The sequence below is a fragment of the Dendrobates tinctorius genome, unplaced genomic scaffold (assembly GCF_039654945.1).
Source record: "Dendrobates tinctorius isolate UK_male_01 unplaced genomic scaffold, ASM3965494v1 ptg000111l, whole genome shotgun sequence".
In the NCBI taxonomy this organism is placed as follows: domain Eukaryota; kingdom Metazoa; phylum Chordata; class Amphibia; order Anura; family Dendrobatidae; genus Dendrobates; species Dendrobates tinctorius.
In genome coordinates this window covers 17,679,062-17,693,611 of record NW_027361779.1, presented here as the reverse complement: position 1 = coordinate 17,693,611, position 14,550 = coordinate 17,679,062, and the positions used below count along the sequence as shown (strand labels likewise).

Below are 14,550 nucleotides of genomic sequence, written 5' to 3'. Positions count from 1 at the left end.
GCTGGGCATCTCCAGTGCTTAGCTCTCTCCTGCACACAGTGTATGCTGGGCATCTCCAGTGCTTAGCTCTCTCCTGCACACAGTGTATGCTGTGCATCTCCAGTGCTTAGCTCTCTCCTGCACACAGTGTATGCTGGGCATCTCCAGTGCTTAGCTCTCTCCTGCACACAGTGTATGCTGGGCATCTCCAGTGCTTAGCTCTCCGGTGCACACAGTGTATGCTGGGCATCTCCAGTGTTCAGCTCTCCGGTGCACACAGTGTATGCTGGGCATCTCCAGTGCTCAGCTCTCCGGTGCACACAGTGTACGCTGGGCATCTCCAGTGCTTAGCTCTCTCCTGCACACAGTGTACGCTGGGCATCTCCAGTGCTCAGCTCTCCGTGCACACAGTGTATGCTGGACATCTCCAGTGCTTAGCTCTCTCCTGCACACAGTGTATGCTGGGCATCTCCAGTGCACACAGTGTATGCTGGGCATCTCCAGTGCTTAGCTCTCTCCTGCACACAGTGTATGCTGGGCATCTCCAGTGCACACAGTGTATGCTGGGCATCTCCAGTGCTTAGCTCTCTCCTGCACACAGTGTATACTGGGCATCTCCAGTGCTTAGCTCTCTCCTGCACACAGTGTATGCTGGGCATCTCCAGTGCTTAGCTCTCTCCTGCACACAGTGTATGCTGGGCATCTCCAGTGCTTAGCTCTCTCCTGCACACAGTGTATGCTGGGCATCTCCAGTGCTTAGCTCTCTCCTGCACACAGTGTATGCTGGGCATCTCCAGTGCACACAGTTTATGCTGGGCATCTCCAGTGCTTAGCTCTCTCCTGCACACAGTGTATGCTGGGCATCTCCAGTGCTTAGCTCTCTCCTGCACACAGTGTATGCTGGGCATCTCCAGTGCTTAGCTCTCTCCTGCACACAGTGTATGCTGGGCATCTCCAGTGCTTAGCTCTCTCCTGCACACAGTGTATGCTGGGCATCTCCAGTGCTTAGCTCTCTCCTGCACACAGTGTATGCTGGGCATCTCCAGTGCTTAGCTCTCTCCTGCACACAGTGTATGCTGGGCATCTAGTGCTCAGCTCTCCGGTGCACACAGTGTATGCTGGGCATCTCCAGTGCACACAGTGTATGCTGGGCATCTCCAGTGCTCAGCTCTCCGTGCACAGTGTATGCTGGGCATCTCCAGTGCTCAGCTCTCCGGTGCACACAGTGTATGCTGGGCATCTCCAGTGCACACAGTGTATGCTGGGCATCTCCAGTGCTCAGCTCTCCGGTGCACACAGTGTATGCTGGGCATCTCCAGTGCTCAGCTCTCCAGTGCACACAGTGTATGCTGGGCATCTAGTGCTCAGCTCTCCGGTGAACACAGTGTATGCTGGGCATCTCCAGTGCTCAGCTATCTGGCGCACAGTGTATGCTGGGCATCTCCAGTGCTCAGCTCTCCGGTGCACACAGTGTATGCTGGGCATCTCCAGTGCTCAGCTCTCCGGTGCACACAGTGTATGCTGGGCATCTAGTACTCAGCTCTCCGGTGCACACAGTGTATGCTGGGCATCTCCAGTGCTCAGCTCTCTGGTGCACACAGTGTATGCTGGGCATCTCCAGTGCTCAGCTCTCTGGTGCACACAGTGTATGCTGGGCATTTCCAGTGCACACAATATACAGAAGGGGCTGTACTTGGGTTCAAAGAGGATGTCAGTATACTTAATTCTGCTCAATATTAAGTGATACAATTAATAAGATATTAATTGTATGCTGGGCATCTCCAGTGCTCAGCTCTCCAGTGCACACAGTGTATGCTGGGCATCTAGTGCTCAGCTCTCTGGTGCACACAGTGTATGCTGGGCATCTCCAGTGCTCAGCTCTCCGGTGCACACAGTGTATGCTGGGCATCTCCAGTGCTCAGCTCTCTGGCGCACAGTGTATGCTGGGCATCTCCAGCGCTCAGCTCTCCGGTGCACACAGTGTATGCTGGGCATCTCCAGTAATCAGCTCTCCGATGCACACAGTGTATGCTGGGCATCTCCAGTGCTCAGCTCTCCGGTGCACACAGTGTATGCTGGGCATCTCCAGTGCTCAGCTCTTCGGTGCACACAGTGTACGCTGGGCATCTCCAGTGCTTAGCTCTCTCCTGCACAAAGTGTACGCTGGGCATCTCCAGTGCTCAGCTCTCCGTGCACACGGTGTATGCTGGGCATCTCCAGTGCTTAGCTCTCTCCTGCACACAGTGTATGCTGGGCATCTCCAGTGCACACAGTGTATGCTGGGCATCTCCAGTGCTTAGCTCTCTCCTGCACACAGTGTATGCTGGGTATCTCCAGTGCACACAGTGTATGCTGGGCATCTCCAGTGCTTAGCTCTCTCCTGCACACAGTGTATGCTGGGCATCTCCAGTGCACACAGTGTATGCTGGGCATCTCAAGTGCTTAGCTCTCTCCTGCACACAGTGTATGCTGGGCATCTCCAGTGCACACAGTGTATGCTGGGCATCTCCAGTGCTTAGCTCTCTCCTGCACACAGTGTATGCTGGGCATCTCCAGTGCTTAGCTCTCTCCTGCACACAGTGTATGCTGGGCATCTCCAGTGCTTAGCTCTCTCCTGCACACAGTGTATGCTGGGCATCTCCAGTGCTTAGCTCTCTCCTGCACACAGTGTATGCTGGGCATCTCCAGTGCACACAGTGTATGCTGGGCATCTCCAGTGCTTAGCTCTCTCCTGCACACAGTGTATGCTGGGCATCTCCAGTGCTTAGCTCTCTCCTGCACACAGTGTATGCTGGGCATCTCCAGTGCTTAGCTCTCTCCTGCACACAGTGTATGCTGGGCATCTCCAGTGCTTAGCTCTCTCCTGCACACAGTGTATGCTGGGCATCTCCAGTGCTTAGCTCTCTCCTGCACACAGTGTATGCTGGGCATCTCCAGTGCTTAGCTCTCTCCTGCACACAGTGTATGCTGGGCATCTCCAGTGCTTAGCTCTCTCCTGCACACAGTGTATGCTGGGCATCTCCAGTGCTTATCTCTCTCCTGCACACAGTGTATGCTGGGCATCTCCAGTGCACACAGTGTATGCTGGGCATCTCCAGTGCTTATCTCTCTCCTGCACACAGTGTATGCTGGGCATCTCCAGTGCACACAGTGTATGCTGGGCATCTCCAGTGCTTAGCTCTCTCCTGCACACAGTGTATGCTGGGCATCTCCAGTGCACACAGTGTATGCTGGGCATCTCCAGTGCACACAGTGTATGCTGGGCATCTCCAGTGCTTAGCTCTCTCCTGCACACAGTGTATGCTGGGCATCTCCAGTGCACACAGTGTATGCTGGGCATCTCCAGTGCTTAGCTCTCTCCTGCACACAGTGTATGCTGGGCATCTCCAGTGCACACAGTGTATGCTGGGCATCTCCAGTGCTTAGCTCCCTCCTGCACACACTGTATGCTGGGCATCTCCAGTGCTTAGCTCTCTCCTGCACACAGTGTATGCTGGGCATCTCCAGTGCTTAGCTCTCTCCTGCACACAGTGTATGCTGGGCATCTCCAGTGCTTAGCTCTCTCCTGCACACAGTGTATGCTGGGCATCTCCAGTGCTTAGCTCTCTCCTGCACACAGTGTATGCTGGGCATCTCCAGTGCTTAGCTCTCTTCTGCACACAGTGTATGCTGGGCATCTCCAGTGCACACAGTGTATGCTGGGCATCTCCAGTGCTTAGCTCTCTCCTGCACACAGTGTATGCTGGGCATCTCCAGTGCTTAGCTCTCTCCTGCACACAGTGTATGCTGGGCATCTCCAGTGCTTAGCTCTCTCCTGCACACAGTGTATGCTGTGCATCTCCAGTGCTTAGCTCTCTCCTGCACACAGTGTATGCTGGGCATCTCCAGTGCTTAGCTCTCTCCTGCACACAGTATATGCTGGGCATCTCCAGTGCTTAGCTCTCTCCTGCACACAGTGTATGCTGGGCATCTCCAGTGCTTAGCTCTCTCCTGCACACAGTGTATGCTGGGCATCTCCAGTGCTTAGCTCTCTCCTGCACACAGTGTATGCTGGGCATCTCCAGTGCTTAGCTCTCTCCTGCACACAGTGTATGCTGGGCATCTCCAGTGCTTAGCTCTCTCCTGCACACAGTGTATGCTGGGCATCTCCAGTGCTTAGCTCTCTCCTGCACACAGTGTATGCTGGGCATCTCCAGTGCTTAGCTCTCTCCTGCACACAGTGTATGCTGGGCATCTAGTGCTCAGCTCTCCGGTGCACACAGTGTATGCTGGGCATCTCCAGTGCACACAGTGTATGCTGGGCATCTCCAGTGCTCAGCTCTCCGTGCACAGTGTATGCTGGGCATCTCCAGTGCTCAGCTCTCCGGTGCACACAGTGTATGCTGGGCATCTCCAGTGCACACAGTGTATGCTGGGCATCTCCAGTGCTCAGCTCTCCGGTGCACACAGTGTATGCTGGGCATCTCCAGTGCTCAGCTCTCCAGTGCACACAGTGTATGCTGGGCATCTAGTGCTCAGCTCTCCGGTGAACACAGTGTATGCTGGGCATCTCCAGTGCTCAGCTCTCTGGCGCACAGTGTATGCTGGGCATCTCCAGTGCTCAGCTCTCCGGTGCACACAGTGTATGCTGGGCATCTCCAGTGCTCAGCTCTCCGGTGCACACAGTGTATGCTGGGCATCTAGTACTCAGCTCTCCGGTGCACACAGTGTATGCTGGGCATCTCCAGTGCTCAGCTCTCCGGTGCACACAGTGTACGCTGGGCATCTCCAGTGCTTAGCTCTCTCCTGCACAAAGTGTACGCTGGGCATCTCCAGTGCTCAGCTCTCCGTGCACACAGTGTATGCTGGGCATCTCCAGTGCTTAGCTCTCTCCTGCACACAGTGTATGCTGGGCATCTCCAGTGCACACAGTGTATGCTGGGCATCTCCAGTGCTTAGCTCTCTCCTGCACACAGTGTATGCTGGGCATCTCCAGTGCTTAGCTCTCTCCTGCACACAGTGTATGCTGGGCATCTCCAGTGCTTAGCTCTCTCCTGCACACAGTGTATGCTGGGCATCTCCAGTGCTTAGCTCTCTCCTGCACACAGTGTATGCTGGGCATCTCCAGTGCTTAGCTCTCTCCTGCACACAGTGTATGCTGGGCATCTCCAGTGCTTAGCTCTCTCCTGCACACAGTGTATGCTGGGCATCTCCAGTGCACACAGTGTATGCTGGGCATCTCCAGTGCTTAGCTCTCTCCTGCACACAGTGTATGCTGGGCATCTCCAGTGCTTAGCTCTCTCCTGCACACAGTGTATGCTGGGCATCTCCACTGCTTAGCTCTCTCCTGCACACAGTGTATGCTGGGCATCTCCAGTGCTTAGCTCTCTCCTGCACACAGTGTATGCTGGGCATCTCCAGTGCTTAGCTCTCTCCTGCACACAGTGTATGCTGGGCATCTCCAGTGCTTAGCTCTCTCCTGCACACAGTGTATGCTGGGCATCTCCAGTGCTTAGCTGTCTCCTGCACACAGTGTATGCTGTGCATCTCCAGTGCTTAGCTCTCTCCTGCACACAGTGTATGCTGGGCATCTCCAGTGCTTAGCTCTCTCCTGCACACAGTGTATGCTGGGCATCTCCAGTGCTTAGCTCTCCGGTGCACACAGTGTATGCTGGGCATCTCCAGTGTTCAGCTCTCCGGTGCACACAGTGTATGCTGGGCATTTCCAGTGCTCAGCTCTCCGGTGCACACAGTGTACGCTGGGCATCTCCAGTGCTTAGCTCTCTCCTGCACACAGTGTACGCTGGGCATCTCCAGTGCTCAGCTCTCCGTGCACACAGTGTATGCTGGACATCTCCAGTGCTTAGCTCTCTCCTGCACACAGTGTATGCTGGGCATCTCCAGTGCACACAGTGTATGCTGGGCATCTCCAGTGCTTAGCTCTCTCCTGCAAACAGTGTATGCTGGGCATCTCCAGTGCACACAGTGTATGCTGGGCATCTCCAGTGCTTAGCTCTCTCCTGCACACAGTGTATACTGGGCATCTCCAGTGCTTAGCTCTCTCCTGCACACAGTGTATGCTGGGCATCTCCAGTGCTTAGCTCTCTCCTGCACACAGTGTATGCTGGGCATCTCCAGTGCTTAGCTCTCTCCTGCACACAGTGTATGCTGGGCATCTCCAGTGCTTAGCTCTCTCCTGCACACAGTGTATGCTGGGCATCTCCAGTGCACACAGTTTATGCTGGGCATCTCCAGTGCTTAGCTCTCTCCTGCACACAGTGTATGCTGGGCATCTCCAGTGCTTAGCTCTCTCCTGCACACAGTGTATGCTGGGCATCTCCAGTGCTTAGCTCTCTCCTGCACACAGTGTATGCTGGGCATCTCCAGTGCTTAGCTCTCTCCTGCACACAGTGTATGCTGGGCATCTCCAGTGCTTAGCTCTCTCCTGCACACAGTGTATGCTGGGCATCTCCAGTGCTTAGCTCTCTCCTGCACACAGTGTATGCTGGGCATCTAGTGCTCAGCTCTCCGGTGCACACAGTGTATGCTGGGCATCTCCAGTGCACACAGTGTATGCTGGGCATCTCCAGTGCTCAGCTCTCCGTGCACAGTGTATGCTGGGCATCTCCAGTGCTCAGCTCTCCGGTGCACACAGTGTATGCTGGGCATCTCCAGTGCACACAGTGTATGCTGGGCATCTCCAGTGCTCAGCTCTCCGGTGCACACAGTGTATGCTGGGCATCTCCAGTGCTCAGCTCTCCAGTGCACACAGTGTATGCTGGGCATCTAGTGCTCAGCTCTCCGGTGAACACAGTGTATGCTGGGCATCTCCAGTGCTCAGCTCTCTGGCGCACAGTGTATGCTGGGCATCTCCAGTGCTCAGCTCTCCGGTGCACACAGTGTATGCTGGGTATCTCCAGTGCTCAGCTCTCCGGTGCACACAGTGTATGCTGGGCATCTAGTACTCAGCTCTCCGGTGCACACAGTGTATGCTGGGCATCTCCAGTGCTCAGCTCTCTGGTGCACACAGTGTATGCTGGGCATCTCCAGTGCTCAGCTCTCTGGTGCACACAGTGTATGCTGGGCATTTCCAGTGCACACAATATACAGAAGGGGCTGTACTTGGGTTCAAAGAGGATGTCAGTATACTTAATTCTGCTCAATATTAAGTGATACAATTAATAATATATTAATTGTATGCTGGGCATCTCCAGTGCTCAGCTCTCCAGTGCACACAGTGTATGCTGGGCATCTAGTGCTCAGCTCTCTGGTGCACACAGTGTATGCTGGGCATCTCCAGTGCTCAGCTCTCCGATGCACACAGTGTATGCTGGGCATCTCCAGTAATCAGCTCTCCGATGCACACAGTGTATGCTGGGCATCTCCAGTGCTCAGCTCTCCGGTGCACACAGTGTATGCTGGGCATCTCCAGTGCTCAGCTCTTCGGTGCACACAGTGTATGCTGGGCATCTCCAGTGCTTAGCTCTCTCCTGCACAAAGTGTACGCTGGGCATCTCCAGTGCTCAGCTCTCCGTGCACACGGTGTATGCTGGGCATCTCCAGTGCTTAGCTCTCTCCTGCACACAGTGTATGCTGTGCATCTCCAGTGCACACAGTGTATGCTGGGCATCTCCAGTGCTTAGCTCTCTCCTGCACACAGTGTATGCTGGGTATCTCCAGTGCACACAGTGTATGCTGGGCATCTCCAGTGCACACAGTGTATGCTGGGCATCTCCAGTGCTTAGCTCTCTCCTGCACACAGTGTATGCTGGGCATCTCCAGTGCACACAGTGTATGCTGGGCATCTCCAGTGCTTAGCTCTCTCCTGCACACAGTGTATGCTGGGCATCTCCAGTGCACACAGTGTATGCTGGGCATCTCCAGTGCTTAGCTCTCTCCTGCACACAGTGTATGCTGGGCATCTCCAGTGCTTAGCTCTCTCCTGCACACAGTGTATGCTGGGCATCTCCAGTGCTTAGCTCTCTCCTGCACACAGTGTATGCTGGGCATCTCCAGTGCACACAGTGTATGCTGGGCATCTCCAGTGCTTAGCTCTCTCCTGCACACAGTGTATGCTGGGCATCTCCAGTGCTTAGCTCTCTCCTGCACACAGTGTATGCTGGGCATCTCCAGTGCTTAGCTCTCTCCTGCACACAGTGTATGCTGGGCATCTCCAGTGCTTAGCTCTCTCCTGCACACAGTGTATGCTGGGCATCTCCAGTGCTTAGCTCTCTCTTGCACACAGTGTATGCTGGGCATCTCCAGTGCTTAGCTCTCTCCTGCACACAGTGTATGCTGGGCATCTCCAGTGCTTAGCTCTCTCCTGCACACAGTGTATGCTGGGCATCTCCAGTGCACACAGTGTATGCTGGGCATCTCCAGTGCTTAGCTCTCTCCTGCACACAGTGTATGCTGGGCATCTCCAGTGCACACAGTGTATGCTGGGCATCTCCAGTGCTTAGCTCTCTCCTGCACAAAGTGTATGCTGGGCATCTCCAGTGCACACAGTGTATGCTGGGCATCTCCAGTGCACACAGTGTATGCTGGGCATCTCCAGTGCTTAGCTCTCTCCTGCACACAGTGTATGCTGGGCATCTCCAGTGCACACAGTGTATGCTGGGCATCTCCAGTGCTTAGCTCTCTCCTGCACACAGTGTATGCTGGGCATCTCCAGTGCACACAGTGTATGCTGGGCATCTCCAGTGCTTAGCTCCCTCCTGTACACAGTGTATGCTGGGCATCTCCAGTGCTTAGCTCTCTCCTGCACACAGTGTATGCTGGGCATCTCCAGTGCTTAGCTCTCTCCTGCACACAGTGTATGCTGGGCATCTCCAGTGCTTAGCTCTCTCCTGCACACAGTGTATGCTGGGCATCTCCAGTGCTTAGCTCTCTCCTGCACACAGTGTATGCTGGGCATCTCCAGTGCTTAGCTCTCTTCTGCACACAGTGTATGCTGGGCATCTCCAGTGCACACAGTGTATGCTGGGCATCTCCAGTGCTTAGCTCCCTCCTGCACACAGTGTATGCTGGGCATCTCCAGTGCTTAGCTCTCTCCTGCACACAGTGTATGCTGGGCATCTCCAGTGCTTAGCTCTCTCCTGCACACAGTGTATGCTGGGCATCTCCAGTGCTTAGCTCTTTCCTGCACACAGTGTATGCTGGGCATCTCCAGTGCTTAGCTCTCTCCTGCACACAGTGTATGCTGGGCATCTCCAGTGCTTAGCTCTCTCCTGCACACAGTGTATGCTGGGCATCTCCAGTGCACACAGTGTATGCTGGGCATCTCCAGTGCTTAGCTCCCTCCTGCACACAGTGTATGCTGGGCATCTCCAGTGCTTAGCTCTCTCCTGCACACAGTGTATGCTGGGCATCTCCAGTGCTTAGCTCTCTCCTGCACACAGTGTATGCTGGGCATCTCCAGTGCTTAGCTCTCTCCTGCACACAGTGTATGCTGGGCATCTCCAGTGCTTAGCTCTCTCCTGCACACAGTGTATGCTGGGCATCTCCAGTGCTTAGCTCTCTTCTGCACACAGTGTATGCTGGGCATCTCCAGTGCACACAGTGTATGCTGGGCATCTCCAGTGCTTAGCTCTCTCCTGCACACAGTGTATGCTGGGCATCTCCAGTGCTTAGCTCTCTCCTGCACACAGTGTATGCTGGGCATCTCCAGTGCTTAGCTCTCTCCTGCACACAGTGTATGCTGGGCATCTCCAGTGCTTAGCTCTCTCCTGCACACAGTGTATGCTGGGCATCTCCAGTGCTTAGCTCTCTCCTGCACACAGTGTATGCTGGGCATCTCCAGTGCTTAGCTCTCTCCTGCACACAGTGTATGCTGGGCATCTCCAGTGCTTAGCTCTCTCCTGCACACAGTGTATGCTGGGCATCTCCAGTGCTTAGCTCTCTCCTGCACACAGTGTATGCTGGGCATCTCCAGTGCACACAGTGTATGCTGGGCATCTCCAGTGCTTAGCTCTCTCCTGCACACAGTGTATGCTGGGCATCTCCAGTGCACACAGTGTATGCTGGGCATCTCCAGTGCTTAGCTCTCTCCTGCACACAGTGTATGCTGGGCATCTCCAGTGCACACAGTGTATGCTGGGCATCTCCAGTGCACACAGTGTATGCTGGGCATCTCCAGTGCTTAGCTCTCTCCTGCACACAGTGTATGCTGGGCATCTCCAGTGCACACAGTGTATGCTGGGCATCTCCAGTGCTTAGCTCTCTCCTGCACACAGTGTATGCTGGGCATCTCCAGTGCACACAGTGTATGCTGGGCATCTCCAGTGCTTAGCTCCCTCCTGCACACAGTGTATGCTGGGCATCTCCAGTGCTTAGCTCTCTCCTGCACACAGTGTATGCTGGGCATCTCCAGTGCTTAGCTCTCTCCTGCACACAGTGTATGCTGGGCATCTCCAGTGCTTAGCTCTCTCCTGCACACAGTGTATGCTGGGCATCTCCAGTGCTTAGCTCTCTCCTGCACACAGTGTATGCTGGGCATCTCCAGTGCTTAGCTCTCTTCTGCACACAGTGTATGCTGGGCATCTCCAGTGCACACAGTGTATGCTGGGCATCTCCAGTGCTTAGCTCTCTCCTGCACACAGTGTATGCTGGGCATCTCCAGTGCTTAGCTCTCTCCTGCACACAGTGTATGCTGGGCATCTCCAGTGCTTAGCTCTCTCCTGCACACAGTGTATGCTGGGCATCTCCAGTGCTTAGCTCTCTCCTGCACACAGTGTATGCTGGGCATCTCCAGTGCTTAGCTCTCTCCTGCACACAGTGTATGCTGGGCATCTCCAGTGCTTAGCTCTCTCCTGCACACAGTGTATGCTGGGCATCTCCAGTGCTTAGCTCTCTCCTGCACACAGTGTATGCTGGGCATCTCCAGTGCTTAGCTCTCTCCTGCACACAGTGTATGCTGGGCATCTCCAGTGCTTAGCTCTCTCCTGCACACAGTGTATGCTGGGCATCTCCAGTGCTTAGCTCTCTCCTGCACACAGTGTATGCTGGGCATCTCCAGTGCTTAGCTCTCTCCTGCACACAGTGTATGCTGGGCATCTCCAGTGCTTAGCTCTCTCCTGCACACAGTGTATGCTGGGCATCTCCAGTGCACACAGTGTATGCTGGGCATCTCCAGTGCTTAGCTCCCTCCTGCACACAGTGTATGCTGGGCATCTCCAGTGCTTAGCTCTCTCCTGCACACAGTGTATGCTGGGCATCTCCAGTGCTTAGCTCTCTCCTGCACACAGTGTATGCTGGGCATCTCCAGTGCTTAGCTCTCTCCTGCACACAGTGTATGCTGGGCATCTCCAGTGCTTAGCTCTCTCCTGCACACAGTGTATGCTGGGCATCTCCAGTGCTTAGCTCTCTTCTGCACACAGTGTATGCTGGGCATCTCCAGTGCACACAGTGTATGCTGGGCATCTCCAGTGCTTAGCTCTCTCCTGCACACAGTGTATGCTGGGCATCTCTAGTGCTTAGCTCTCTCCTGCACACAGTGTATGCTGGGCATCTCCAGTGCTTAGCTCTCTCCTGCACACAGTGTATGCTGGGCATCTCCAGTGCTTAGCTCTCTCCTGCACACAGTGTATGCTGGGCATCTCCAGTGCTTAGCTCTCTCCTGCACACAGTGTATGCTGGGCATCTCCAGTGCTTAGCTCTCTCCTGCACACAGTGTATGCTGGGCATCTCCAGTGCTTAGCTCTCTCCTGCACACAGTGTATGCTGGGCATCTCCAGTGCTTAGCTCTCTCCTGCACACAGTGTATGCTGGGCATCTCCAGTGCACACAGTGTATGCTGGGCATCTCCAGTGCTTAGCTCTCTCCTGCACACAGTGTATGCTGGGCATCTCCAGTGCACACAGTGTATGCTGGGCATCTCCAGTGCTTAGCTCTCTCCTGCACACAGTGTATGCTGGGCATCTCCAGTGCACACAGTGTATGCTGGGCATCTCCAGTGCACACAGTGTATGCTGGGCATCTCCAGTGCTTAGCTCTCTCCTGCACACAGTGTATGCTGGGCATCTCCAGTGCACACAGTGTATGCTGGGCATCTCCAGTGCTTAGCTCTCTCCTGCACACAGTGTATGCTGGGCATCTCCAGTGCTTAGCTCTCTCCTGCACACAGTGTATGCTGGGCATCTCCAGTGCTTAGCTCTCTCCTGCACACAGTGTATGCTGGGCATCTCCAGTGCTTAGCTCTCTCCTGCACACAGTGTATGCTGGGCATCTCCAGTGCTTAGCTCTCTCCTGCACACAGTGTATGCTGGGCATCTCCAGTGCTTAGCTCTCTCCTGCACACAGTGTATGCTGGGCATCTCCAGTGCTTAGCTCTCTCCTGCACACAGTGTATGCTGGGCATCTCCAGTGCTTAGCTCTCTCCTGCACACAGTGTATGCTGGGCATCTCCAGTGCTTAGCTCTCTCCTGCACACAGTGTATGCTGGGCATCTCCAGTGCTTAGCTCTCTCCTGCACACAGTGTATGCTGGGCATCTCCAGTGCTTAGCTCTCTCCTGCACACAGTGTATGCTGGGCATCTCCAGTGCACACAGTGTATGCTGGGCATCTCCAGTGCTTAGCTCCCTCCTGCACACAGTGTATGCTGGGCATCTCCAGTGCTTAGCTCTCTCCTGCACACAGTGTATGCTGGGCATCTCCAGTGCTTAGCTCTCTCCTGCACACAGTGTATGCTGGGCATCTCCAGTGCTTAGCTCTCTCCTGCACACAGTGTATGCTGGGCATCTCCAGTGCTTAGCTCTCTCCTGCACACAGTGTATGCTGGGCATCTCCAGTGCTTAGCTCTCTTCTGCACACAGTGTATGCTGGGCATCTCCAGTGCACACAGTGTATGCTGGGCATCTCCAGTGCTTAGCTCTCTCCTGCACACAGTGTATGCTGGGCATCTCTAGTGCTTAGCTCTCTCCTGCACACAGTGTATGCTGGGCATCTCCAGTGCTTAGCTCTCTCCTGCACACAGTGTATGCTGGGCATCTCCAGTGCTTAGCTCTCTCCTGCACACAGTGTATGCTGGGCATCTCCAGTGCTTAGCTCTCTCCTGCACACAGTGTATGCTGGGCATCTCCAGTGCTTAGCTCTCTCCTGCACACAGTGTATGCTGGGCATCTCCAGTGCTTAGCTCTCTCCTGCACACAGTGTATGCTGGGCATCTCCAGTGCTTAGCTCTCTCCTGCACACAGTGTATGCTGGGCATCTCCAGTGCACACAGTGTATGCTGGGCATCTCCAGTGCTTAGCTCTCTCCTGCACACAGTGTATGCTGGGCATCTCCAGTGCACACAGTGTATGCTGGGCATCTCCAGTGCTTAGCTCTCTCCTGCACACAGTGTATGCTGGGCATCTCCAGTGCACACAGTGTATGCTGGGCATCTCCAGTGCACACAGTGTATGCTGGGCATCTCCAGTGCTTAGCTCTCTCCTGCACACAGTGTATGCTGGGCATCTCCAGTGCACACAGTGTATGCTGGGCATCTCCAGTGCTTAGCTCTCTCCTGCACACAGTGTATGCTGGGCATCTCCAGTGCACACAGTGTATGCTGGGCATCTCCAGTGCTTAGCTCCCTCCTGCACACAGTGTATGCTGGGCATCTCCAGTGCTTAGCTCTCTCCTGCACACAGTGTATGCTGTGCATCTCCAGTGCTTAGCTCTCTCCTGCACACAGTGTATGCTGGGCATCTCCAGTGCTTAGCTCTCTTCTGCACACAGTGTATGCTGGGCATCTCCAGTGCACACAGTGTATGCTGGGCATCTCCAGTGCTTAGCTCTCTCCTGCACACAGTGTATGCTGGGCATCTCCAGTGCTTAGCTCTCTCCTGCACACAGTGTATGCTGGGCATCTCCAGTGCTTAGCTCTCTCCTGCACACAGTGTATGCTGGGCATCTCCAGTGCTTAGCTCTCTCCTGCACACAGTGTATGCTGGGCATCTCCAGTGCACACAGTGTATGCTGGGCATCTCCAGTGCTTAGCTCTCTCCTGCACACAGTGTATGCTGGGCATCTCCAGTGCTTAGCTCTCTCCTGCACACAGTGTATGCTGGGCATCTCCAGTGCTTAGCTCTCTTCTGCACACAGTGTATGCTGGGCATCTCCAGTGCACACAGTGTATGCTGGGCATCTCCAGTGCTTAGCTCTCTCCTGCACACAGTGTATGCTGGGCATCTCCAGTGCTTAGCTCTCTCCTGCACACAGTGTATGCTGGGCATCTCCAGTGCTTAGCTCTCTCCTGCACACAGTGTATGCTGGGCATCTCCAGTGCTTAGCTCTCTCCTGCACACAGTGTATGCTGGGCATCTCCAGTGCTTAGCTTTCTCCTGCACACAGTGTATGCTGGGCATCTCCAGTGCTTAGCTCTCTCCTGCACACAGTGTATGCTGGGCATCTCCAGTGCTTAGCTCTCTCCTGCACACAGTGTACGCTGATCAGCCTCTGTTCCGCCTCTCTCCAGCAGTGACAGGGCTCCTCCCATCAGCCCCTGCGTCACACACTGATCCCGGAAGTGTCCGTGCGATGGGTGCAGCAGCTGCGCTCCTTGCAGAGCCCGTGCACCAGGGAGGTAATGTACCCACCATCACCCCTGT

General features: G+C 54.8%; 1 protein-coding gene across 2 annotated transcripts in view; it reads left to right on the top strand.

Moving 5' to 3' along the window:
* Positions 1-14,366: 14,366 nt before the first annotated feature.
* The window catches only part of MANEA (mannosidase endo-alpha), a 60,892-nt gene continuing 60,708 nt past the window's right edge, over positions 14,367-14,550 (top strand). For both annotated transcript variants that reach the window (XM_073589542.1, XM_073589541.1), the window contains exon 1: positions 14,367-14,525. The gene's annotated coding sequence lies outside the window, so the exon portion shown is untranslated. The remainder of the gene's footprint in view (positions 14,526-14,550) is intronic.